Genomic DNA, 27,631 nt, shown 5'->3' with positions numbered 1-27,631 from the left:
GACAAGTCTGCCAAACGTACTGCAAACACATGTAGTTTAGGAGAAATGGCACATCCTGGAAATCCACCCCAATCTTATTAACTTTAGCATTGCTCTCATTAAAAATAGAGCCGCTTATGGGTTTTTTCCTTCTGAAGCATATGAAACATAGAACTTGGATATGTGCCCTTTTGAAAAACTTATTCCTGTATTCACAAACCAGATGGTGCACATCAAATGCATCCTGATTTCCTAATGAAATGAAAAAAGGATTCCTATTGTGTTCTTTAATAAGATTAACGCATCCTCAATTGCTACTTTTGACAGATACTCCTGGAAAGTTAAACAGCTTGGCTAATGCTGTCCTGCTGGACCTGGACAGGAAGGCTTCGGCTGAGCTGACGAGCTGGGGCCATGCTGAGGGGCACTCTGCTTTTAATTTTTCCAAAGTAGGCTCTAGTAGAGGTGCAAGCCCCACCACAGCTGCTGCTCACAAAGAAACCTTCTGTCTCCGAACATTAGAGATGAAGAGTCTGCTGTCTCATAAAAGAGCTAATCAAACAAAAAGAGAGAGAGAGAATCTCTCTCTCCCCCCCTCCTTTCCTCTCTCCCTCTCTCTCTCTCTCTCTCTCTGTCTCCCACCCTCCCTCTGGTCCACTGCTTGGTCTAGCCATCAAATCTTATTTGTAGGGTGCTCTCATCACTAACACCACCAATAAAAAACTGATTTTAGGCACCATTTGAATGTCACACTCATGACTTTGAAACACCATACGGTTAAAATGTATCCAAAGCCAATAACATTATGCTGGATTTTTCCAACAAATTAGAGAAGAGTATATTGTTGCTTACCTTGGGGAAGATTGGCTTGTGTCGTCAAAAATCTGAAAAAAGAAAAGAGAAATGGATTAATTTTCTATTACTTCTGACATTTGCCACCATGATACTGCATTAAACATAGCTGTGGTATGTCTATTAACTTCGTAAATCCATGTGCCATTTTTCTCTTGCTTGAAGTACTAGAATGGTTTAAGCCAAGTTGGATTCTAACCTGAATCCAGTAGCTCTACTTAATTCCACTATTAAGTTAGGAATATGTTCAGCCAAGAATAAGTATCCACCAATAGACTTGAATAAAAACTGTGGCAGTCAAGACATTGTAGTTGTAAGACGTTATTATTTTCTTTAACTTTCAACAACTTGAGGTCTTATTTTATCTCCCATCACAGAGAAGAAAATTTTCTCTTTGTGCTGAAACACCCTGTTTCATGAAATGCAACATCGTATCTCATTTTTCTTCATGAACTGCTCTAATTTAACAGCTGGGCTGGAAGAGCACACATTATCAACAGGTTCAGTCATATAACACCCCAAACTTGGAAATAACAAGTTGGAAGCTTCACATCCTACAATATAAATCAGTTACCTTATCAATTCTGTAAGCCTAAGAGTCTGAAAATTGAAGGAAGGCATTTTGAACAGCACTGTGCAAAAGCTGTTGCTGAGTTAGGTGTTCAGTTAAGCTGAACATCATGTCATGTTCCTAGTTTCTTTTGCAGAAGCATTTATTTTACATTTTAAATATGCATACGTTCTAACTTGGGTGAGAAAGACTTAATTTAAAATAACACCACCACCACCAAGTGATGCTATGGTTGATCAATACTTCAAGATTTGAAAAAGTTTTCCCCAAATGTCACACACTTCCCTGGGACCTGGGACCTGGGAGCCTTTCCTTCCTTTAAGATGTAAGATTGCTTTTCCTCTTGGTGTTTTGCCATTAAAAAAAAACCCAAAAGGGGCGCTTGGGTGGCTTAGTCGTTAAGCGTCTGCCTTCGGCTCAGGTCATGATCCCAGGGTCCTGGGATCGAGCCCCGCATCGGGCTCCCTGCTCGGCGGGAAGCCTGTTTCTCCCTCTCCCACTCCCCCTACTTGTGTTCCCTCTCTCGCTGTCTCTCTCTCTCTGTCAAATAAATAAATAAAATCTTAAAAAAAAACCCCAAAAAACAACAACAAAAAAACTATTTAACAATCCACTACCAAATCCATCTAAAGGTTAGCATTCTTTTTATTTTAGTGCTCCTTCTTAATAGGCAAAAATTGATTGATTAGTTCACCTAGAACATTCTTAGCCTTAGGGCAGAAACAGTGCTTTGTATACAAGAGTGGACTGGATTTTAAAAAGAAAAAGAAAATCAACATTCAAGAATACAATGAAGTTCAAAAATGGAAGAAAATAGAAAAAGCAAATTCGGAAAGCATATTAAAACTCTTATAATTATTTAAAATCTAATGGATGTGTTTTAAGTTATATTGAATTATCATGTGTGTACTGGCTTTTCATCTTAGCTGGGAATGTACTTACACTAAAAAGTCCAATTCATCTGGATAAGTTTATATAGTGAACATCAGAATGACCTTATTTTCCCAAACTCCATACACTCTTTGAGAAAAAAATTAAGGCATATATTTTCCCAATAAGTCCACAACCTCAATATTTCCCTTTCTCTCCACCACCATCACCTTCCACATTGACTTTGAAACTAATTGTAGGAAGAGGATTCTCTAAGTGGAAAGTTTGTTGACCTTTCAGAAAAGACAAGAGGTGAAAGAGAAGCAGCTAACTCCTTGTCACTGGCTAAAATGAAGTGAGTGAACCTGTGTAATATTCATTCTCTTATATTCTGATCTTATCTCTGACCCTCTTCTACCATTTATTGTTTGTGTATCTGGAAGTACCATGCCCCCAGCACAATGATTTATACTTAGTGGAAGTGATTTTTAAATTTAAGTGTGCATGCAAATTCCTTGGAGTGCTTCTTAAAAATGCAGATTCCTGAGCTCCAGCTCAGCTCAACTAAATCTGAACATCTAAAGGGTCAGTACCCAGGAATGTTCATTTTCAGTAAGCTTTCCAGGCATATATGACTGGGTGTTCATTTTGAGAAATACAGACTTAGGAAGATATGAAAAGTGATCTTGGGCTGCACCAAGTGCCAAGCATTGGATGGATAAGGTGTATTAAATTGACACTCACAGAGTAAAAATTTATTACTTTTAGAATGTGTTTGAACTTGTGACCATCAACTTATTATATGCTGCTATATACATGAGATGTCATATAGGAACCTAATGGTAACCTGAAATCAAAAACCTATAATAGATACACAAAAAATAAAGAGAAAGGAATCCAAGCATAACACTACAGAAAGCCATCAGACCACAAGGGAAGAGAACAAGAGAAGAAGAAAGAACAGGAACTACAAAAACAGGCCAGAAAACAATTTTAAAATGGCAGTAAGTATATACTTATCAATAACTACTTTAAATGTAAATGGACTACATCAAAAACTAATGATGTATTGTATGGTGACTAACATAACATAATAAAATAAAATTAAAAAAATAATTGTAAATGGACTAACTGCTCCAATCAAAAGACAAGCTGACTGAATGGATAAAAATCAAAAAAGATTGTATGTGTACAGGCCTACCTCAGGAAACAAGAAAAATCTCAAATAAATAACCTAACTTTGCACCTAAAGGAGCTAGAAAAAGAACAAAGCCCAAAGCTAGTAGAAGGAAAGAAATAATAAAACTTAGAGCAGAAATAAATGAAAGAGACTACAAAAATAATAGAAAAGACCAAGGAACCAAGAGTTGGTTCTTTGAAAAAGTAAACTAAATTGATAAACCTTTAGCCAGACTCCTCAAGGAAAAAAGAGAGAGGACTCAAATAAAATCGAAATGGAGGAGCAATAACAATGGACCCCACAGAAATATGAAGAATTATAAGAGAATAATATTATGAAAAATAATATACCAACAAATTGGACAAGCTAGAAGAAATGGATAAATGTCTAGACACAATCTTCTAAAACTGAATCAGGAAGAAATAGGAAATTTGAACAGACCAGTTATTAGCAATGAATTGGCAATCAAAAAATTCTCAACAAACCAAAGTCTAGGACCAGATGGCTTCACAGGTGATTTCTATTGAACATTTAAAGAGAGTCAACGCCTATTCTCTCAAACTATTCCAAAAAATAGAAAAGGAACAAAAACTTCCAAATTCATTCTACAAGAATAGCATTATCCTGACACCAAAACCAGAGAAAGACATTATACAAAAAAGAACACTACAGACTGATATCTCTGATGAACAGAGATGCAAAAATCCTCAACAAAATATTAGAAAACTGAATTCAATACATTAAAAAAATAATTCACCCATCAAGTGGGATTTACTCTAGGGATGCAAGGATGGTTTGATATTTTCAAATCAATTAATGTGATACATCATGTTAACACAAGGAAAGATAAAAACAATATGATCATCTCAGTAGATAATTTGACAAAATACAACACCTGTTCATGATAAAAACTCACAACAAAATGGGTTTAGAAGGAACATACCTTTACATAATAAAAGCCATATATGAAAACCCACAACTGACATATTGTACTCAATGTTGAAAACTGAAAGCATTTCCTCTAAGATCGGGAACAAAGATGTCCAGACCCACCACCTTTATTCAAGATAGTACTGGAAGTCCCAGCTATAGCAATTAGACCAAAAAAAAAAAAAAAGGCATCAAAATTGGTAAGGAAGAAGTATTATTGTCACTATTTGCAGATGACCTGATACTATATATAGAAAACCCTAAGGAATCCACCAAAAAAACTATTAGAATTGATAAATAAATTCAGTAAAGTTGCAGGATATAAAATTAATATATAGAAATCTGTTACATTTCTATACACTAATAATGAAGTAGTAGAAAAAGAAATTAAGAAAGCAATCTCATGTACAAATGCACCAAAAAGAATAAAATACCAAGGAATAAGTTTAACCAAGGAGGTAAAAGATCTGTATTCTGAAAACTATAAGATATAGATGAAAGAAATTCAAAACAACATAAATAAACAGAAGGACATACTGTGCTCATGGATTGGAAGAATTAATATTGTTAAAATGTCTATACTACTCAGAACAATCTACAGATTCAGTGCAATCCTTATCAAAATAACAACGGCATTTTTCACAGAACAAGAACGATTGATTCTAAAATGTGTTTGGAACCACAAAAAACCTTAAATAGCCAAGGCAATTTTGAGAAAGAAAAACAAAGAAGGAGGTATCACAAAGCCCAGATTTCAAGATATACTACAAAGCTACATTAATAAAAACAGTATGGTACTGGCACAGATACAGACACACAGATCATGGAATGAGAGAGAGAGCCCAGAAATAAATCCACACCATATGGTCAACTAAATTACAACAAAGGAGGCATAAATATGCGATGGGGAAAAGAGTATTTTCAATAAAGGGTGTTGGGAAAACTGGACAGCTACATGCAAAAGAATGAAACTGGACTATTTTCTTATACCATACACAAAAATAAGTAGATCAAAATAGATTAAAGACTTAAATGTGAGACCTGAAACCATAAAACTCCTACAAGAAAACATAGGTAGTAACTCTTGGACATTGGCCTTAGCAACATATTTATGGATAGATCTCCTTGGGCCAGAAAAACAAAAGCAAAATAAACTATTGGGATTACATAAAAATAAAAAGCTTTTGTATAATAAAGGAAACAGTCAACAAAACAAAACACAACCCAGTGAATGGGAGAAGATATTTGCAAATGATATATCTGATAAGGGGTTGATATTCAAAATATATAAAGAACTTATACACTTCCCCAACTCAATACCAAAACAAAAACAAAAACAAGCTATCCAATTAAAAAATGGGCAGAGAACCTGAATAGAAATTTGTCCAAAGAAAACATTCAGATGGCCAACAGACACGTGAAAAGATGTTCAACATCATTAACCATCAGGGAAATGCAAACAAAAACCACAATGAGATATCAGCTCACACTAGTCAGAATGGCTAGTATCAAAAAAAAAAAAAAGGAAAAAACAAGAAATAACAAGTGTTGGTGAAGATGTGGAGAAAAGAGCACACTTGTGCACTATTGATGAGAAACGGTGCAATCACGGTGGAAAGTGAGGTTCCTCAAAATATTAAAAATAGAAACACCACATGACCCAGTAATTCTACTACTGGGCATATATCCAAAGAAAACAAGAACACTGATTCAAAAAGATATGCACCTGTATGTTTATTACATCATTATTTACAATAGCCAAGATATGGAAGCAACTCAAATACCCATCAATAGATTAATGGATAAGAAAAATGTGGTATAGATATACAATGGAATATTAGCCATAAAAAGGAATGAGATCTTGCCATTTCAACATGGATCGACCTAGAGGATATTATACCAAGTGAAGTAATTCAGATATAAAAGACAAATATCAAATGATTTCACTTATATGTAGAATCTAAAAAATAAAACAAACAAACACATGAAAAGTGAACAGACTCAAATATAGAAAACAAACTGGTGGTTGACAGAGAGGAAGAGGGTGAGGGTGGGTGAAATAGGTAAAGGGGATTAAGAGGTACAAACTCCCAGTTATAAAATAAATAAGTCATAGAGATGAAAAGTACAGTGTAGGGAATATAGCTAATAATATTGTAATAACATTGTATGGTAACAGATAATGACTACATTTATCATGGTAAGCATTGAGGAATGTATAGAATTGTTGAATCAATATGCTGTAAACCCAAAACTAATATAACATTGTATGTCAATTATACTTCGATAAAAAATGATTGACATTAACTAAAATATACAACATGATTATTTAAAGTACAAAAACAAAGGATAATATATGGTGTTAGAGTCAAAACATTGGTTACCTGGGTGGTGGGAGGGGATGGCTAGAAGGTAGCACAGATGAGGGAATTTCTAGGTTGTTGGTTATGGAGGTGTTTTCAGTTTGAGAAAATTCATTAAACTGAATATATATAATATGCTTTTATGTGTGACTATTATATCTGAATAAAACAATTATTTAATGTGAAAAAAATGATGCCCCACCTCAGAAGACATGCACAATGAATTTTAAGTTTGAAAAAATAGTATTTAATACATAAGTAGAACTTGTACATTATTTGCAGATTTTTTTCCTTCTGCTTTATGATTTCCAAACAGACATCTGATCTGCCTTAAGCATCACTTTGCTTTGGTAATCTATAAATCAATGAAAAAGGAGAAAGTATATGGAATGTAGACTCCAATTAATGTGGACCTTATTCATTGTTTATCTCCAGGAAAGTCAGAATCCTCGAAGTTTATGGTTGGAAGGACTTCAGAAAAAATTAGCCCAATCTTTTCCTTTTTTTTTCAGGTGAAGAAGCTTTTATGTAGAGAGATTCACTAACTTTAGGATTATTTTATAAATGGGGTGATGTGAAAGATGATGGAAAATTTTAGCTGTGATCTTAAATAATTCCCAGGTGTCTGCTTAATTTTTAGTCCTTCTCAGTTCAAATGAAAATATCCATAAAAGGACCTAAGTAAGTAAATACAATTAATCATAATCAATCATGTACTGTCTTGGATTTGCTTAGAACCAAAATACTGAAATGGACACATGGCATCCTGCTGGTTCTAATTTTCCAACAATTCATGAAACACTTCATGCTTTGCTTGTGACAACACAAACCCTTCAGCTTCCTATTATAATTAATGTTATGAAGGCATTGACATGCCCATAGATGTTCCATGAAGTTCCTGAGTGTGGAATGGCCCTTTCTGATATAGTTTGTATAAATGGTAATAAGTATATTATTATGACTTTCTTTGTATTGGCCACAGGACATCACTTCCTTTATCTATAAATGTTAGAATCAGACTAGATAATATATGAGAATCTAACAGATGATACAATTAAGCTAAAACAAAAGGACTTGTATAAAGATGCCAAATTTTAATTTAAAACATATATAAAAGTGTTTGAAAAATGATCATCTTTCCTATCACCATCATTTCACTGAAAAGGAAAATTTTAACACTAAAAGCATAGGAAGCACATAATTTCAAAATAAAAACCACTCTTCAATTGAAATAAAGAACTTAGTAAAATACTACATTGTCCTTATGTTTTCCATATTGCTATAGATTCATAATAACTTGCTCACTGACCAGGAGCAATCTATGAACTACTTTTTGGGAGCTACTGCTCTAAAGTTCTCCTACAAAGAACTTCAGGGCAGCATTTCCCTAGGTATCTTTGATACAACACTCATGCCCTGAGATGCTTCTAAATAAAGGATTTCCTGGTTTTAGAACAAAAGGGTATGGTGGAGGTGGTGGGTGCTTCACGGTATAATCCCCTTTCAGAAATTCTTAGTGAAAATATTAAAGATTCAGAGTTCTCTCTTTTTTAAAAGATTTATTTATTTATTTATTTGAGAGAGAGAGAACACTTGTGAGAGCGTGCGGTGGGCAGAGTCAGAGGGAGACAGAGAGAAGGTCTTAAGCAGACTCTGCTCTGAGCAAGAAGCCCAACGCAGGGCTTGATCTCAGGGTCGTGAGATCATGACCTGAGCCGAAACCAAGAGTCCGACGTTTAACTGACAGTACCCCGAAGACACCACCAGAGTTCTCTTGAAATAAGGCAAAATAAGGCAAAATGTTTGTTTCATCCATCCTTCAAAAAATTTATTTACCCCAGAAGATATTTTTTGCACATAGTACCTGTAGACATTCTGCAAAACTAATGTTCTGCATAGCACACTCTCAGGAAGTATTCTACGATTTTCCCCTAAGTCAGCTCCACATCCTGAAATGCCAGCTACAGGCCCACCTTTCTCCCACTCCCTAATGGTAACTTTGGAGGAATCTTTGACCTACACTCAAGAAATACTAGCTAAGTGAATTGGAAGTGAGCCAACACTGCAGGTGGCAGGCCACAAAGTCAGTCCAGAATCAAGCCCTGGAGGAGGGTAGGTCTTCATAAGGGAGATGGTGTCCTCCCACCCCCATCAGGGCAAGCCATTATCTTCCAGGTCTTCTTCCTGGTAATTTTGGAAAGTTCAGCTGTGTGTAAGGAGACCAAAAGAACAGTGTTTTAAACAAGATAAGTTCTATTTTCCTCTGGTATGTATAATTACCTCGTCATGCGCAGTGGTTCTCAAAGTGCAGCCCCAGGGGAGGAGCGTCAGCATCACCTGGGAACTTGTTAGAGATGCAAATTTTTGAGACTCTCCCCTTATCTGCTTGAGCAGAGGCTTGCCAAGCCCTCTGGGTGATTCTGATACTAAACTTTCAGAACCAGTGGTCTAGAGGTAGCTGGTCCAGGGTTGGAATGAAGACTCTGTCCAAGGGGTCTTCCAGGATCCCAGGCTCCTTCTCTCTGGATGCTTCACTCATTATACCCTAAGAGGATTCCCTTGTACACATGAATCCAAATGACTTGCTACCACATGTGTTCAGCCACAATGCCTATGCTCTCTTCCTCAGGAAACATTGTCCAAACCAGGCTCCTCTTCTGAATTCTTCTGTCATAGGTCTGGTTCAGGCCCCATCAGCTCCACCTGGACTGCTGCAATGGCCTCCTAGTTGCCTCTGTCCTGCCCACTGATCTCTTAAGCCTAGTCTACCCCCACCTAACTAGCAGAATTATCCTTTTTTTATGTGACATTTGTCTCTTACTAGACCATCATCTGATTCCCATGGCAAAGCTTAAACTCTACAATGAAGGTGGCACTTTTCAGTGTCTGCCATCTATCTTTCTTCTCAATTCTCCCTCAATCCCTCACCTGGACACCTTCTGGATCCCAGTTAGAGTAAACCCCATTTCCAGATCTGACCACATTGCTTTGTCCTGCATGCCTTTGCACATGCTGTTTCCTTTCTTTAGAATGCCTGTGTTAGGACTCCTCTACACACACACACACACACACACACACACACACACCCTCAGACACACTTCTTTCAATCTTATTTTTCACCTCATAAACACCTGCTCATTCCTTGAAATCTAACGTACACAACACATCTGTAGGGTCTTCTTTAACTTCCTCAAGTGTGTTTCTTGCTTTCTTGCGCTCTCGTTGTACGTATTCCTACGTATTCTGAATACTCATCAAATTGTATTATAATTTTCTGTGTACAAGTCTGCCTCCCACATTAGATGGGAAATTTCTTGAAAGCAGGCACAGTTACTTATTCAATAAATATTAAATGCCCACTTTGTGTCAGGAAGTTCATATCCTAAAGTGTAGAGCTTAGCACAGTGTCAGCGTCCAGTGGGTACCCAATAGCATCAGATTCAAAGCATGAGTGAATGTTTTCTGTAAATTCTCTCAAGAACATAATGATTGTAATTAACACCTATTTACAATATACCTGTGGGTGTCTCTGAGAAACACGCATAAGTATCTTAGTTGTTAGTAACGTGTTAGGTTTGGTCACTTCAGAAATGGGAAAGTATTTTCAGAGTAAGTACTGGACTTTAAAGAGCAGGAAAAAAAGAAAGAGAAGGAGGGAAATGAGAAGAAAACCCCTGGGATCAGGGCAAAAGAAGTGAAATTTCTACACTCAAAGCAAGGAATATGTTTCTATCTGGGAAGATAGGGCAAAATGAGTCCTGTAATGATTTCAGCTTTACAAAGAAACAAATATTATCCTTCCAAGTTTCTAAGACTTAATGGCACCTGTCCCTCTTGCTGAGCAGGAGATGGCGAATTATGTTGTCTATGCACTGACGAATTTAAATTTCCTCAGGCATAGTTGACTGTGATGTCACTTTACCCTGAAATCGTTTCTTTCAATTTTTTTGAAAGAAAGGAGAATGTCCTAATGTTTGAAGCTTTTCTTCTGATTATTTAAAAAATGAAGATCTTTCCAGGGAATTGTCCAAATCTAAGAGCTTAAATTAAAATGCTCATTTTCAGAATTTCTCATGTAACTTCCAGTTTCAATTGAGGATATAGATCCTCTTTTGACTAGCCATGGGACAAACAGGAATGAATGCTTCTGAAATTCTAGACCAAGTTAGAATGAAGGACACTTAGCAGAGACAAGTGGTACTGCTGTGGCTCTCAGGAAGAGGCCTAAGGGCCAGCCAATCTTTTTATCATCTGTCCTGTGCCAAGACCTAACTTATTGTTTATTCCATCAGTGAATGCATTCTGGAAGGTTATGTTCATTATGGTACTTTGTCACTAATCTGATAAGAAAAAATAATTAATATGATTGCCAACATTGTTACTTTTCATAATGAACCAAGCAATATATATGCAGTTTTGATGCATAATCATTGGATGTAGAGTATCATGGGCTGTAATTACAATTTGTTTGTCAATTACAAAGCTACTATACAATGCAAATAAAAAAGGTTACAATCTTTTCCTAATTTTCATGAAGGGTCCTTCTAGATGCAAATTTTTATTTATGTAATTTTCATAGGATGCAATTTGATGTAGTCTCCATCTCCTAAGCAAGGGGTTTGTTGTAAACACTCTATTTAGCTTGGAAGTACCATATAGTTAAATGACTAATCACAGAAACTCAGTCCATGATCATTGACAAAAATGGCCACACTTACAGCTGAAATTAACGCAGAGGAAAGTGGATTTGCTTCTTACCACACCCAGGAAGTCAATCACAGCAAAATGGCCCGACCATGACTACAAGTTTGTGATGAGATACAATTAATTTGTACAATCTGAGTCAGGAAAAAAAAATGCTTATCTTAGGTCCTGTTTTCCCACTCCACGTATGCTGGGTGTAACAAAGGGGCATTGGCCCACAACAACAGGGCAAGACATTCTCTCAATGTGTTTGGATGAGATGTGTGAACTCTTTTTCACATTTTTCTTACCCATTAACCCTTCTCTTATGGCTTACCAAATATAAAGATATTGATTTTTAATGAAATGTACTTATGAAACAATGATAATATTTTCCCAGCTCCCATTACCTTGATTTCAGAAATAACATCTAGTTCACATTGGGGACTTATATTATGTGTAGAAGACTCAGAAACTATCACCAAGAGTGCCAGAGAGTGGGTAATAATTGCTCCCCCATGGATTTCACTCCTACGGCTACAAAGTTTATTATTTTATGCTGACAAGCGTCGGGGCCTTTTGGCATATATTTACTATAGTTAGTTCTCTTTCCTGTTCTCCACTGTGGCTCTTTCAAAAAGTCACTCTCCCCAAGTTCTCTCTCTCCTACCATATTTCTTATCAGTGTCAGTAGATAATCTTGCTCCTTCACACCCAGAGACATTAGAAGTCAATACATGGGAACTCTCTCAACATCCTGAAACTTCTCTATCCACTTTCACATCCCATTCTTCATCCACACATTTATGTCTTTACCCATCCTTTCCTGCTTCTCTCCTGATACAACGCAAGAGGCATTTCTCCTACAGTCCAAAGGTTTCAGTTTTTAGTGCATCTTTCCCATCAATATCTCCAATCAAAAAACAAATGAAAACTTTCTATCAACCTTTCTACTCCTCAGAAATCAAACTTCTTTAAAGAATCGCTTCCAATCCTTATTCTTAGTTAGCCAGACCATTAAAAGGACCCTCCAACAAAACATTTCTCCTGGTATTCATGTCCTTGTTTAGTTCCCTCTCTTTGAAGCTGAGCAGGACTTATAACTTACTTTTGGACCAAAAGAATGCAAGAAAGTGACATCATATAACTTTTGAGATTAGGTCAAAAGAACTTTTGCACTATCCACCTGGATCTCCTGTAACACTTGTTCTTGGGGAAGCTGGTTGCCTTATAAACAGTCCAACCAACCTGAGATTACTGCACTGTTACAAAACCCAAATTGGCCATGTAAGAGAGGTGGAGTGGAGAAAGAGAGCAATGCCCATCCGGCCCCCAGCAGTTCCTATCATCCCCGATGAGGCACCTGCCATGTGAGTGAAGAAGTCCTCTTAGACATTTAGCCCAACAGAACCTTCAGATAATCGCAGTTCTGGTCATGATCTCACTGCAACTGTAGGAGAGACCCTGTATTAGTTTCCTAGGAATGCTGTAACAAAGTACCACAGACCGGGTAGCTTAAAGACAGCAGAAATTTATTCTCTCACAGTTCTGAAGGCTAGAAGTCCGAAATTAGGTACGCTCCCTCTGAGACTCTGGGAAGAATCCTTCCTTGCCTTTTCGTAGCTTCTAATGGTGGCCATCAATCCTCAGCATTCCTTGGACTACAGCTGCATCAATCCTCTCTCTGCCTCTGTCATCACAGGGCATTGTCCCTGTATGTTTCCTTCCTCCTTTTCTAAGAATGTCAGTCATATTGGGTTAACAGCCCACTCTACTCCAGATGACCTCATCTTAACTATATCTCTGAACACCTTATTTCTAAATAAGGTCACATTTTGTGGTACTGAGGATTACTCTTTGAGAGACACAATTCAGCCCATAACAGACCCTCATGTAGATCCCTCCAGCTCAACCCACAACACCATGAGAGATAACAATACATGGTGGTTTTGAGCCACTAAGTTTTAGGGTGGTTTTTCCCATAGCAATGGACAACCAAAATGTCTTTCTTTACTGAAATCATTTCAACTAACTGCAATCCGGCTTCTGCCAACACATTCTATTGACAAGGTCACCAGTGACCTCCTTGGTGTTAAATCCAATGGACAGAGGTGCTGCTCCAGAAGGGTGACATAGCCTATACATCTACCTCCCTTCCCCCGTGAAGTCCATCAAAATGACCAAAGAAATTTGCATGTAAGCATAAATTCTCCAAATCTCTGAAAAACAAAGAAAGGTGACATGAGCAGGCAGAAATTTGAAGCATTTCTTAAAGACTGAAAGCAGGGTTGGAAAGAAGATGCAAAAACACAGCCAGGGAACCCATAGTTCAACAGGCTGAGGAGAGGGCCACTGAAATGCAGACACATGTGGCCTCCTAAGAGCCCAGGGAAGAGCCCAGGCTCTGAGTCACAGGATCAGAAGGCTTTGTCAGGGTTGGAGCTAGTGTCCCCTCCCCTCTTTATCGCTCCCTCTATGCAGAACGGACATGCTCCTTCACCTACAGTAGTTACCAAAGTAAAGTAGGACCTTTCCTGGGGTTGGGGGGGGGCTCTACCTTGGGGGCTGGAGTCAGAAGGGCAAGAAGCAGCGTCCTCAGTAAAGGCAGAACTCCACAGACAAGGGGAGAGCAAATTAGAGAGGGGTCTGGTAGCTCAGCACCGGGGCAGGAGCCAAGAAAATGCTTTCTCCCGTCCACTTCCCTCCACTTCCCCTTTCCTGCTCCCACAATCCAGGTGGGTGTGGTGCCCTCTGCTGTCCAGCCACCATCCCACCCTGAAGGAAATTTGCCCTGAGGGGAGCCTCATGTGACTAAAGCCTATCCACTCACCATATCCTGTCACTACTGATAGTGCAGAGCTGTTCAGAACAAGAGACACCTTTAGGTCCGTATTTCCCAATGTGGGCACTATTGACATTTGGGTCCAGACAATTCTTTGTTGTGGAATCTGTCCTGTGCATTGTAGGATGTAGGGCAAACGCCATTCTTGTCCTCTACCCACAAGATGCTATAAGTATGCCTCCACCACCCCCTCCCTGAGTTGTGACAACCCAAAATGTCTGCCGACATCGCCAAACCCCCCTTTGAGAACTGATTCATGACTCGCAAACCCCCTCTCTGGCTCTCTGCTTATTACTAGGAGACTATAAAACTCCGTCCTCTAGGAAACACTGGTCAGGTCTAACTGTAACTGCCCTCTCAGCTCCTACTCCACTCTCTAAATTCTTCCAGAGACTTGACTTTCCTTCACAGACAAGAGCCACAACAGAGGCACAGACTTGCAGACAACATCCAGATGTTGGTCTTCACACAGCACTTGCAAATGCCTGGGAGGAAAGCTCGCTGCACTCTCAAATGCATGATTTGTGGTTTCAGATATGTGCAGTTCTTGTGCTAACTCAAACTTCTCCCCAAGTAAAGACCTTATTAAGCCTGAGGAGTGTGGTTTACAAGAGGAAAGGTAGGAGCGTGTGGTTGAAAGGCGGATACCAGGGATTCAACTCTCAAGAAGTGAAGTCAGTGGAGGGAGTATATTATTCTCTGAAGGTTCGGGGTAGAAAAGAAAACAGGTTAAAACTGTGCCCCTAGACAATAGGACTTGCTGGAGTTTCATTTAAGCTAATTGCTCCTCTCTGAAAAGGAAATGTCCCCAGGAAGGACAAGCCGCACCCATTTCTGCTTCCCGAAGAGACCTTCAGACCCCAAGTGCCACCAGATGAAGGGTAGGGTGGGAGAAATACTTGGGAGAGTGAGGAAAGAAACTTCATTGGGGTCATGGCTGGAGTCTTTGGGGGGCTCCTTCTCACAGGCCAACTCCAACTAAGGGGAATGGGAGTGTGAACTGGGGGAGGGGCAAGGATTGGGGCAAAGAGGCCCCTTCAGCTCAGTCTTTCCACAGGCAGTGGGGGAATTTCCTCATTAGTTAGGCATCTAGTTATCTTTCTTTAATGCTTTCCTCTGGAAATAGATGCACACATGTAACCTCCCAACAGCTCTTTTCAGAGGGAACACATCTGTCCAAGTGAATCAATGTTGCCAGCTCAATGCTCTTTTAGCTACAACAGCAAGCCCACTGTCATGCATATGGAGAAAGGGAAAGTCATCTAGGCATTTTATAATTTACCAAGATGACAAAGTGGTACCTCATTAAAAAAAAAAAAAAAGTTATTGCTCCAGAACAGTGGTCAGCAAACTCTGAGCCCACCATCTATTTTTGTAAATAAAGTTTTATCAGAACACAGCCACACTCATATCATCTTTGGCTGCTTACAATGGCAGAATAGATTAGTTGTGACAGAGACCATATGACCCAAAAAGTCTAAAGTATTTTTTATCTTGCCCTTTACATAAAGAGTTTGCCAATCCAACTCCAGAGTACTGAAGGCAGAATTGTATTTAATATTCCATCTAGTTGCCTGTTTTTCTTCCCTGTGCTTTAGCTGTACTTAAACAGAATGTAAAGTTTTCAGTATAAGACTGACAATTTTTGTAGAAGATATATTTAGATTTCTTCACTTTTTAAAAAAGATTTAATTTGTTTTAGAAAGAGAGAGAGAGAGCAGGGGAAGGGTGAGAGAGAGAGAGAGAGAGAGAGAGAGAGAGAGAGAATCTGAAGCAGGGTCCACGCCCAGCCCAGAGCCCCACACGGGGCTTGATCTCATGACCCTGAGATCTTGACCTGAGCTGAAACCAAGAATCTGATGCCTAACCGACTGTGCCACTCAGGTGCCCCAGATTCCTTCACTTTTAAACAAATAGTGCTTTTCAGAAAGGTCTGGAAAGCTGCAGCATGGTCTAGTGTGGACCCACAAGTCTGCAGGGATAGAAGGTGGAAGGAAGAAAGAGGACACAAGAACTGTTTGGATGGGAGAGGCAAACACAAACGTGCGGGATCTACTTTGCAAACCCAGGACAGAGTCAGGTGACTTGGGGACAAGGCCAGGTGGAGGGAGCCTGGTCTCTGAGGGCATTTCTCCACTCCCAGCCATCCTGTTTTCTTCCAGTTCTGCTCCTTTTATGGGCCCAAGGTTCCTCCAGCTGTAGGAAGGGGTTTCCTCCCCTGCTTGCCCATCCAGGAATGCCAGAACCCTGTCTTCCTGTCTGTTGATCCTATTTTGTGATCGCCCTCTGCTCTTCCCTTCCTTGCCCTCAAACCCAGAACCCCTGGAGACGTCCCCCCCTGCCTCGCCCTCTGGCAGCTCTCCAGCCCACTGGAAGTACCCTGGAGAGAAGAGAGTGAGCATAAACACAGGCAGGTCTTGTAAAAAACCTGTCAAATTTCATTTTGAAAATCTCGCCCTGCATTTAAATAATAGTTCTAGAACAAAACAAGTAGCAAAACAGAGTTTTCTTTGCAAATTGTTGGCTACAGGGTTGGGGGGCTTGTGAATGCATCTGTTCTGTAGGGATTTTTATTGAAGAAAATTCATTTAATTCGGTGAAGCACTGTTACCATGAGCCAGCTGCTGGGGCTCATAGAACTCCAATTTAAAATGATGTTGGTTTAAAAGTAGTTTAGCCTTCCCGAAGTAAAATCTTGTTTATACAATGACTGGATATCAGAACATTTGGATAATATGACCACCTTGTATTTATTTACATTTGTGTAATATTTCACAACATATAAATCACTTTCACAGAGATGACCCTATTTGGTCTTCCAAGCCCATCTGGGAGGTAGATAAAATGCTATTCCTTTGGAAAAGTAAGTAAATGAATGCTCAGGGAAGCTCACTGCCTTGTTAACTAAGGCTGCACCATGGTAGGAAGAGCACACTAACCAAGACTTTGATATCTGAGTTCTTGGAATCTAGCACTCTTGGTGTGTTTTCTAAATTAGATGCTGGTTTTCATCTCATCATGGGCCCCTGTCATTTCTTGCAAGAAGCCCCTGAATTCTTATGCCCACTAAGCATTGTCTACATAATAAATAAAGGCTATATCAGACACATCTAAGGAAGCCATAATAAATATATAATTAACTCATTTAAAAGGCAACTTTCGTCATTTTTACACACAACAAATATTCAAAGTAAGTGTCCTTTTCTCTAACTGTAGAAAGAGCTGCTCATTTGAAAAGGTTGGAAAACAGTAAATAAATAGGTTTACTGAAGTGGGTACTGCTGGGTTTCAGGGAACCGTAGGAAGCTTGTGTGGGGATGTAATCCTGAACAAAGGGTTCCCTTGGCCCCATCATTTTGTCAAAAAGTCAATTAATTATAATAACTCAATATAGAGAGGCTGCATGCCTAGAATTTAGGGGTATAGTCTGGAGCAAGATAGATCCTGAGCAAGTTTCTAAACTTTTCTCAACTGGAGTTTCTGCATATATAAAATAGTATTTACTTTACAAGGTTGCTGTAGGGATTGAATAGGATAACAAATTTTTATAAACTACTTAACACAGTGCATAGTAATTAGTGGATAAATTTTTGTTGTTTTCAATAGTACTGTTGATATAAATAATATATTTTCGGCCTCTCCCCTACCTCAGTCAGCACTTGTCCATTTCTGGGAAAAGATGCTTCATGGCTGATGTGTTGGATGCTTGCTGAAACCTGTTATAGGAAAGGTGGTCTGTCTTTTTCTTATTTCTTGCCACAGAGTGTTCTTGCCTCTATTAAGCTAGCAACAAGCCCCAGGCAATATTACCTTTTCAAGATGAGGACACACTTCCACATCGGGGCTGTCAGAGAGAATTTGGGTCATGTGAGCCATTTAAACGAATTAGACCTGACAAATCCGATTTACAGATTAAAATAATGTTGTGATATTTACCAAAAGTATATATACCAAGTTAAGACACCTCTGACAGGCAGACATTGATTGCCTATCTTAATCAGCTGGTATAATTTAGCTACCACCAGAAGCAAAATGCTTAGGAAAGGTAAATCTGATCATAAATAATTCTGGAACATTTTGATGCATTTAAAAATGAAGTAAGACCTTTGTTCTGGGTTTGCTACAAGGTGACACATCTACTAGATGATGGGAGGTCACATCAGGTTTCATTTGGGTGTTAGGAGAAGATCTGACTTGACATAAACTGCTGCCAAGCAAAGTGTTAAAGCAATTTCATCAGGTGCCGGTGTATTAAGATAGATGGAGAGATGATTGAGACCCACTGGCAGCCTATATTCACTAAATCCCTGACACTTCTGGGACTTTATCAATATTATTTCATCAATACCCCCAACATTTCCTAGCAGAATCAAGAATCATAGCCTTGAAAGAGACCTCAAGAAGTTACTTTATCGGGAAACCTGGAGCAAGGTTATTGCTTAAGAGAAACATGGCCTGGCTTTCAAGACTTATTTGTTGAATGAACAAAAAGAATTCTCTTCACCTCCCAACTCCAGAGGGCTGCTTAGCCCTGGGGGTAAGAGGGGCTGGAGAGTCTGGAGCAAACCCAAGGGTCTAAAGCCCTATCTACTTACTTATTATTTATACCCCGCCTGCTTCTAAAAAAGATTTGAGGCAGCTTACAACAAAAGATATCAGCAATAAGGAGCCTTCTCCTCAGTCATCCCTTGCAGGGTTTTATCATCACTTTCATGATCATCAAAAATGAGTATTAAGTGGCTATTTGCATGGGATGCTATGCCAGGAGCTGAATAAATCAGGCAGATACAGGCTCTGACCTCTGTAAATTTCTATCTGTTCAGTTTGAGTATCTGATTTTAAAAGAAGACCAGGCCTGGGGACAAAGGGAGTAATCTTGACAAAAGACATGGCTTCTGGAGGCTTGTTATTGACATGAGAGCTTTCTGGGTGTCCTCAAGCCCAAGATCCAAATGTCTTCCAGTTCTGTGTCCCTAGAAGGCAAGGAGTCCCCAGAGAAAAGATCCTTGAAGGGTCTTACCAGAAGAAGATCTGCTAGCTCCTGAGATAGACTGGAAGGTAGAGAAAGAACCTCTTTAGCTATAGTCCTTCATTCCTTGAAGCAGTAGTTTTTAAACTGGTTTTTATAAGAATTTCCAGGGAAGCCTGAAAAAGTACAGATTCCAAGGCTCCATCCTTAGAAACTCCTTTTCTTCAGGAGGTCTGGAGTGGTCCTGGAATTTGAATTTTTAATAAGCACCACAACAGCCTCTGAGGAATGGTCTCAGGGCCACCCTTGTGATATACAGCCAAAGGGACATATACATTCTAGGAGAAGCTCTAGAAGAACAGGTGTCTGTCTTATTCATAGATGAACTAGCACTTGAAGAGTCTATAGCTCAGGTTATACACTCAACAAATATGTATTGATTTAATTAATGAATGGAGACCTGTCCTGTCTCCTGGAACCCTGTGTGAGTAGAGGGCTTGGTAACATTTTTTAGTGAATGATAGCTTTGGAAAAGATATGAAGGTATAGCAGAGGTTGCATAAAGGACTCAGGATTATGCAGATGTGGAATGAGGCAGTACAGAACTCATTTACTGGTTGAAAGGAGTAATCACATGTGGATCTTGCTCTACCCTCAAAGATTTGACAGGCTGAGGGTGGGGTGGGGGGCAGGATTGGAAAGAAACGCTGTGAAGCTTAGCCTGAGAATCACAGCTCTGCTTAGCATCGCACCATTCACCCTCCCCTCACTAGGCTTCTGGACCAAAGAAAGTCCTGAATGAGGAGTGGTGACTGGCTGACAGAAGGCAGGATCAGGAATGAGGAAAAGCAGTGAGGGGAACTCAAGGCTGCAGGGCACTGCACACTAGGGACACCTGCTCTGACCTACAAGGGACATTGAGCACACTATTAACGCCGCACCCTAAGGCAGCGGCCTCTTTTGCTTAGTGTAGAGTGAAACCCCAAATAGGCTGCTTTTGGCCAAGGCCTTTACCCTGTGGCATTTAGCCTATTGTCAGGTTAAATTTATTCTTTTGTCTTCTGACTCACTTTGATAAAAAACAAGTGTCAATCTATCTAAGAAGAGAAATCCTACAACTTCCTTCAGTGACTCCTTGCTGGGTCTTGTAATCCACTCTCAGGGAATTCTCATACCTCATGTCTGCTGTCAGTTAGCAGGAGAACAGAGAGAGCAGTGCTCAGATCCACTGACTGCATCATTAGACTTCATAAGAGAACTACTCAGGGTAGGCAGATCTGGGCTCTGGCAGTTGCTCTGAGCAGGACTGGCTGCCTTACAAGTCTTGCTAATATCTATGATGGCTTAGTTGACATTTTGTCTGGTCTGTTTTCCTTTTACCGGTGGAAAGAAACAGGGTACAGGGGACAGCCTGGTTAAACTGGACTTCCTCCCAATACCATCATGCTTGACAAAGCAAGTAATGGATCCAGAATCTGCTTTTGGACAATCTGAGAAAATTTTCTAACCAATATCTTCTTCCTCAGAGTTCAGAGGAAGGATCCATCTATGGATTGCTGCATATGTATTCTATTCCCATGCAAAAAGATAGGAGACCTAGGTTCTGGCTTGGGATGTAACCTTGTATAAGAAGTGTAAACTCAGGGCGCCTGGGTGGCTCAGTCCGTTAAGCGTCTGCCTTCGGCTCAGGTCATGATCCCAGTGTCCTGGGATCGAGCCCCGCATCGGGTTCCTTGCTCAGCAGGGAGCCCGCTTCTCCTTCTCCCTCCGTTGTTCCCCCTGTTTGCACTCTCTCACTCTCTTTCTCTCTCTGTCAAATAAATAAATATATAAATCAAATCCTAAAAAAAAAAAAAAAAAAGTGTAAACTCCCCAGATCTCATGTCCTTCTGTAAACGGAGTGGGTTCTGCTATCTGTAGTGAAAAAAATCCTCTAATGGCTTCTCATCACACTTAAAATTCCAATTACTTACAATGTCTATATGATCTGGGGCCCAGCTATTGTTTCCACCTCTGTTTCACACACTGGCCCTCTTTGTTCCTCTAGCCTCCCAGCTTATTCCTACTTTGGGACCTCTGCACATATCCCCTCCCTCAAATTCCATCCCCACCCCCACCCCCGCCGCCTCCACCTCTCCACATGAAATGTCGTTACCCCAGATTTTTGAATGGCTGGCTCCTTATTGTTTTTCAGGTGTCAAATTCAAATGTGACCTTTCCGGAGAGGTTTCCATGACCATTCAATCTCATTCCCTGATTTAATTTTTTCAAAGCACTTAACCACTGGGCTTTTGGCAAAAATGGGGTTGTGGGCCCTACACTCAAAATCTTCATCAGTGACACATTAAAAAAAGATGGAAACAATAAAAATATAACACAGTGTTATTCGTGTTATGTGTTCGAGATATTCATAGATACCACAAAAGATATGTCACCTTATCTTGAAAAAGACTTGAGGTTTGCCTGTGGAAGTAGGCATGGGGAGGGATGCAGTTTGAGAGTTATTGCATGAAATCTGATGGACAGCTGAAACACCAGATGTGGCTCATAACACACTCAGAGAACGGAGGTAGCTGGGAAATGTTTGAGGTGGGTGCGCACACCCATTTTGCATATTCCTATCCTTAGCAACTCAGTTAAACTTGGTGCCATTTTCTGTGTTTTAGTGTTTCTCATAGATGAAATCATGCCTAAGCAAACACGAAATTCACATTGTGCTTGAACTCACCCCTAATATATCGGTAGCATTGGAATCAATTCACATTTTTTAAAACAAGCTTTATAGGAGATCTGATGGCATTTGCATGCTCTGCTCACTAGAATTTAAGCTCCACATGATCAGGGAACTTTCCTGTTCTATTCATTACTATATTCCCATATCTAAACAACCTGGCATATTATAGGTCTTCAGCCAGTATTTGCTGAATGAATGAATGGATGAATGCATCTTCCTTTGACTTTCTTCTCTCCCCACCTACCAGTCTGCCCTTTCAGGGGTCACAGTGATCTTCATCAGTGTGGGGGCTGCTTTTGGTGAGGGGGCAATAACAAGATGACAGGAATTTCAAAATTGCTGTGTTGGGGCATATGTTCTCTGAAGACAAACACACACCAAAAGAAAAAAAAAAACCCAAAAACAAAACCCAAAAAACTACAAATTATTATGATGTCCACCTAGGTCCTTCCATTTTTGTAGTCATGGAAGATCTCTAACGTTCCTTGTATGCATTGCAAATACCTAATTCTAATTAGAGATTGTCTTGGGGAATCTGTGCAGAAGGATGGATGAAGGAAGGTAGAAACACCACACAGAGCCATATATTATGTGGAAAGCCTCCTGGAATTCCTTCCATCAGGAGTAAAGGAAGCTTCAAATCTAACTGCCAGCGGGTAAATTTTCTGGGAAATTCTAGCCTCTGTCTCTCTTCTTCCTATAAGTATGTCTGAGACCTAAAATCTAATCACTCTTCTACTAAGTCAGAGAACAAAATTAGAAGTGGCTTTGAAAGGTCATCCCAGACAGGTGGGTTATGTCATATTCCTAAAGGGTTTGAAAATTGTTTGAATTTCAGGGAAACTATCTAGCACTACGAAGTAAAAGGTCAAATCAGAAAGTCCCCAAAGAGCTAAGGAACGCTCTTTCTTCTAAATTTTCTCTGATTTAAATTCTGAACCTAAGAAAATGTGCCTGAAAATGCAAATGTTGTGACTGAGTTGCTTTAGTTTATCAGGCAAAATAGGGAATATTTTGTTATGATTCTTTACTTCCTCAGTAACTGCTCAATCTTATGGAGAGTTGAGTGGAGTGGCAAAGTAATTACATGGTGAGTACCATATATTTACGATTATTTATGTTTTCTAGATTGGAGTACAGGGTAATTATTTTTGGTCTTATTAAGTGCAAATTACCAAGTAGTCTTCAGGAACATGTAATTACTCTGTACTGTAGTCACATGCCACTTATCAAGCAAAATGAATGCAGTCAAAATTTTATTTAATACAAGCAAAATGATGCATGTGGTTTTATGAAGCAAAGTACAGGGACCTGCCTTTCTGTCTTGGGAGAGCAAATAGAAGCAGTTCTTCTTAACTTAGGGCTCTTTCTCAATGAACTAGATCAACATTTCTCAAAGGTTGGTGCTCATTAAGAATACAGATTTCTGAAGCCCCAGCCCAGACATAAACAGTCCTAGGAGGTGAGGTTGTAGAGTCTGTGTCTTTAGTAAGCCCTCAAGGTGTTTTATGTGCTCATTGCCATGAGAGAGCACCTGCCTGAGATTCACAAAATACTCTGACCAGCAGGGTTACCTCCACACATAACAGGTGGAAAAAAATGGGGTCCTAGATGACATGAATTTTTCTGTTTTTCACTGTTCATCTAGTTTGTGTTCTTTTTGGATTGTACTTTGACATGTATCTTTAATCCCACTTGCAAGGACAGAGAAGTGTTACTATACATTGAGTATTCCCTGTGAGTAGTTTTCTATTATACATAGACCATCTAAAGTCAATTTAGTGTAGATCTTTTAGATTTTAGTGAACGCACAAAGACACACACACACACAGACACAACCATACACAAAATCTGAAGGACTGCTGTACGAGGCTAAATAGTGATTTGCCTCATGGTCACACACCAAGGGCAGACTTTATTCAGCAGATATTTCCTGCGCACTTACTCTATGTGATGTCATTTTACTTTCTGTACCCATTTATTCAATAGTTCTTATTTCCTTAATTGATCATCGGAGTGGTTAAGGGCAGAGGATTGGGAGTCAGGGGACCCCAATCCCACCATTTACTAGTTAGAAAACCATGGGTGTTGTCAAACCATGGTCTGAATGTGTGCCCCCAAAATTCTTATGTTGAAATCCTACCCCTAATGGTAGGTATTGTAGGTGGGGCCTTTGGGAATTGTGATTAGGTCATGAGGGTGGAGCCTTCATGAATGGGCTTAGTGCCTTTATTAAAGAGACCCCACAGAGCTCCTTCCGCCCTGTGCCCATACAACTAGAAGTCTGTAACTAGGCAGAGGGCCCTCACTTGACCATGCTGGCATGTAATGTCAGACATCCAGCCTCCAGAATATGCAAAATAAATTTCTATAGTTTATAAAAGACACCCAGTCTGTGGTATTTTGTTATAGCAGCCTGAATGGACAAAGACAATAGGCAAGTTACTTCTGTGCCTCACTTTCTTCATTGTAGATTAGGGGAAATAAAAATGCCTGTCTTAACATGAAAAAGTGCTCAACATCGCTCGGCATCAGGGAAATCCAAATCAAAACCTCAATGAGATACCACCTCACACCAGTCAGAATGGCTAAAATTAACAAGCCAGGAAACGACAGATGTTGGCGGGGATGCAGAGAAAGGGGAACCCTCCTACACTGTTGGTGGGAATGCAAGCTTGTGCAACCACTCTGGAAAACAGTATGGAGGTTCCTCAAGAAGTTGAAAATAGAGCTACCCTACGATCCAGCAATTGCACTACCAGGTATTTACCACAAAGATACAAATGTAGGGATCCGAAGGGGTATGTGCACCCCAATGTTTATAGCAGCAATGTCCACCATAGCCAAACTGTGGAAAGAGCCAAGATGTCCATCGACAGATGAATAGATAAAGAAGATGTGGTATATATACACAATGGAATATTATGCAGCCATCAAAAGGAATGTGATCTTGCCATTTGCAACGACGTGGATGGAACTGGAGGGTGTTATGCTGAGTGAAATAAGTCAATCAGAGAAAGACATGTATCATATGACCTCACTGATATGAGGAGTTCTTAATCTCAGGAAACAAACTGAGGGTTGCTGGAGTGGTAGGGGGTGGGAGGGATGGGGTGGCTGGGTGATAGACATTGGGGAGGGTATGTGCTATGGTGAGCGCTGTGAATTGTGCAAGACTGTTGAATCACAGATCTGTACCTCTGAAACAAATAATGGAATATATGTTAAGAAAAAAAAGAAGAAGATAGCAGGAGGGGAAGAATGAAGGGTGGGAAATCGGAGGGGGAGACCAACCACGAGAGACGATGGACTCTGAAAAACAAACTGAGGGTTCTAGAGGGGAGAGGGGTGGGGGGATGGGTTAGCCTGGTGATGGGTATTAAAGAGGGCACATTCTCTGTGGAGCACTGGGTGTTATGCACAAACAATGAATCATAGAACACTACATCCAAAACTAATGATGTAATGTATGGTGATTAACATAACAATAAAAAAATAAAGAAAAGCCTGTCTTAGAGGGTTCCTTTGAGGAAAAATAGTATAATGCATGCAAAGTGCTTAACTCACTGCTATCATCTATAAAAGTCTCAAAAAACTGTAGCTGTTAGTGACATATATTCATATATTCAGCACTTGCAGTTGCTTTATTAGGCCTAATCTGAAGAGAAAAATCAGTAAGACAATTTTTACGCGTATCTTTTCTCTCACATTAAAAAAAGTCCAACCTCACTGACAGGCAAGATTATAACATGCTTTGTCCTTGCAAGGCAAGGAAAAGGTTAACTTTCTGACTTCAAGAGAAGCCAGCTGGAGAAGCAGACTGTCTGCTAATGGTAAGGGAGGGGAAACAAGAACTAATTTTAGCCATCATTCCTCAATCACTGTCCAGTTCCTCTTATACTCCTCCCTGTCTGCCCCCATCCTTTCTGGACTTTGAGGCATAAGACTGTTTTCTCCAGGGCACCTTCAGTCCCAGGAGGGGGGATATAATTCTGTGGCATCCCACTGCCTCTTCCAAGTGAATTGGAAATGCTTATTCCCCAGCTTAAAAAATATCCTAAACATCATAAATACCAGCTTTCTGTCCCTTGTAAATTATGGTCCGTCTTTTTCTCAGAAATACTCGTGCAACCATGTGCATTTCCTGCCATCTTTTGCTGAAAGTTACTTGTTCAAAAATGTGAAGCCTTGCTGTAGAAAAATTTGAGAAAGTCCAGACACACTTGAACTCAGTCTTATAGTAAACAAGAATGAAGAAAGCAAAGATTAATGATGATTGTTAGGGTGAGCACATATGCTTGTATAACTTTGTTCAACCTTGCTGCTGAAGTGCGAATATCAAGGGAAAAGGAGAGAAAATTATGCAAGTAAATATTATATTTCATGGGCCTTTCTGCTATAAAGATTGTGAAATATACGTATGTGTGTATACATACATATATACATATGTGAAATGCAAACATTTTTCACTTACTAATGTTTATAATTAAGGCACAAGTTCTTACTAAACAAAAATCCTGGCTTGGGGAATAGAAGCATAAACAGAAACACAATTAATGCTTTTGCTGACACCAGGTTTCTTCTGTGGGTAAGAGCAAGCATTCCACATGTGCATAAATACCGAGAGATATTTCTGTAAGTACACAAACATACATGCACGTAAAATATGATCACAGGCAATGAGAGCTCAGAAACAAAAGGGAGCATCTAATTGCTCAGATCTGAGACTCACACGGGGCACGTTTTGCTCTGGATTGATAAGCAGTGCAGAAAAGGCTTTGAATGACACAGTCTGGACACAGAGAGAATGAAAAAGGGTTAGTCCTTTTCACCAAGTCCGAGAAAACCCTGCCTGAAAGTATTCTGCTAGTGCTAGCCCAGGCCAAAGAAGTGAATGTTTGGGATAAAAGAAGCCTTAGAATCACAAAGAGAGGCAAACCATAAGAATTGTTGAACTCTAGGAAATAAACTGAGGGTCACTGGAGGGGAGGTGGGTGGGGGAAGGGGTAATTGGGTGATGAGCATTAAGGAAGGCACTTGATGTAATAAGCACTGGGTGTTAAATAAGACTGATGAATCACAAAGTCTACCAGGAAACTAATAATAGGGTACATGTTAACTACATTGAATTTAAATAAAGAGTTAAAAAAAAAAAAAGGAAGGCTTAGAATCACAAAGAGTCTTCTAATTGGATTCTAGGTTTGCCTGTAGAATCAACACCCCAGTGACCTCTGGCCCAGGGTCAGGGTGACTCACTGCTGTCAAGTTGCCTCTGAGCCTAGTGATGGACCAGGCTCAGACCAGTGGAGTCTTTACCTGAGGCTATGTGAGGATGTCAGAACACCCAAATTCTGAGACAAACTGGTCAAAGATGGGGAGCTGATCAGACCACCTTGCCCTACTTCCCACTGCCCTCATCAGCATCTTCATTTCATTCTATACCTAAGGGCTTGCCTTGGCACCTGGTCCTGCATTAAGCCCTATCTGCAGGTATTTGTCCCTTGGCTTCCTTTACCTGTGATGAGATGTGCTTAGTTCAGCTGCATTTGGACCATAGTCTTAACAAATCATTTTAGTTTTTCTTTACTTCAATTCTCTATCTCCATTACTCTGCATTCTAAAGGGTAAATTCCAAACTGGATGCTAAACATTACAAAA

At 39.7% G+C, this 27,631-nt stretch overlaps 1 protein-coding gene across 1 annotated transcript in view; it reads right to left on the bottom strand.

The window, feature by feature from the left end:
• The window catches only part of SEMA6D (semaphorin 6D), a 615,846-nt gene that overhangs the window by 167,757 nt on the left and 420,458 nt on the right, over positions 1-27,631 (bottom strand). Inside the window, exon 4 of the mRNA XM_027570690.2 lies at positions 832-863. The gene's annotated coding sequence lies outside the window, so the exon portion shown is untranslated. The remainder of the gene's footprint in view (positions 1-831; positions 864-27,631) is intronic.

This window comes from Zalophus californianus, chromosome 6, assembly GCF_009762305.2.
Source record: "Zalophus californianus isolate mZalCal1 chromosome 6, mZalCal1.pri.v2, whole genome shotgun sequence".
NCBI lineage: Eukaryota > Metazoa > Chordata > Mammalia > Carnivora > Otariidae > Zalophus > Zalophus californianus.
This window is presented reverse-complemented; position numbering and strand designations above follow the sequence as displayed.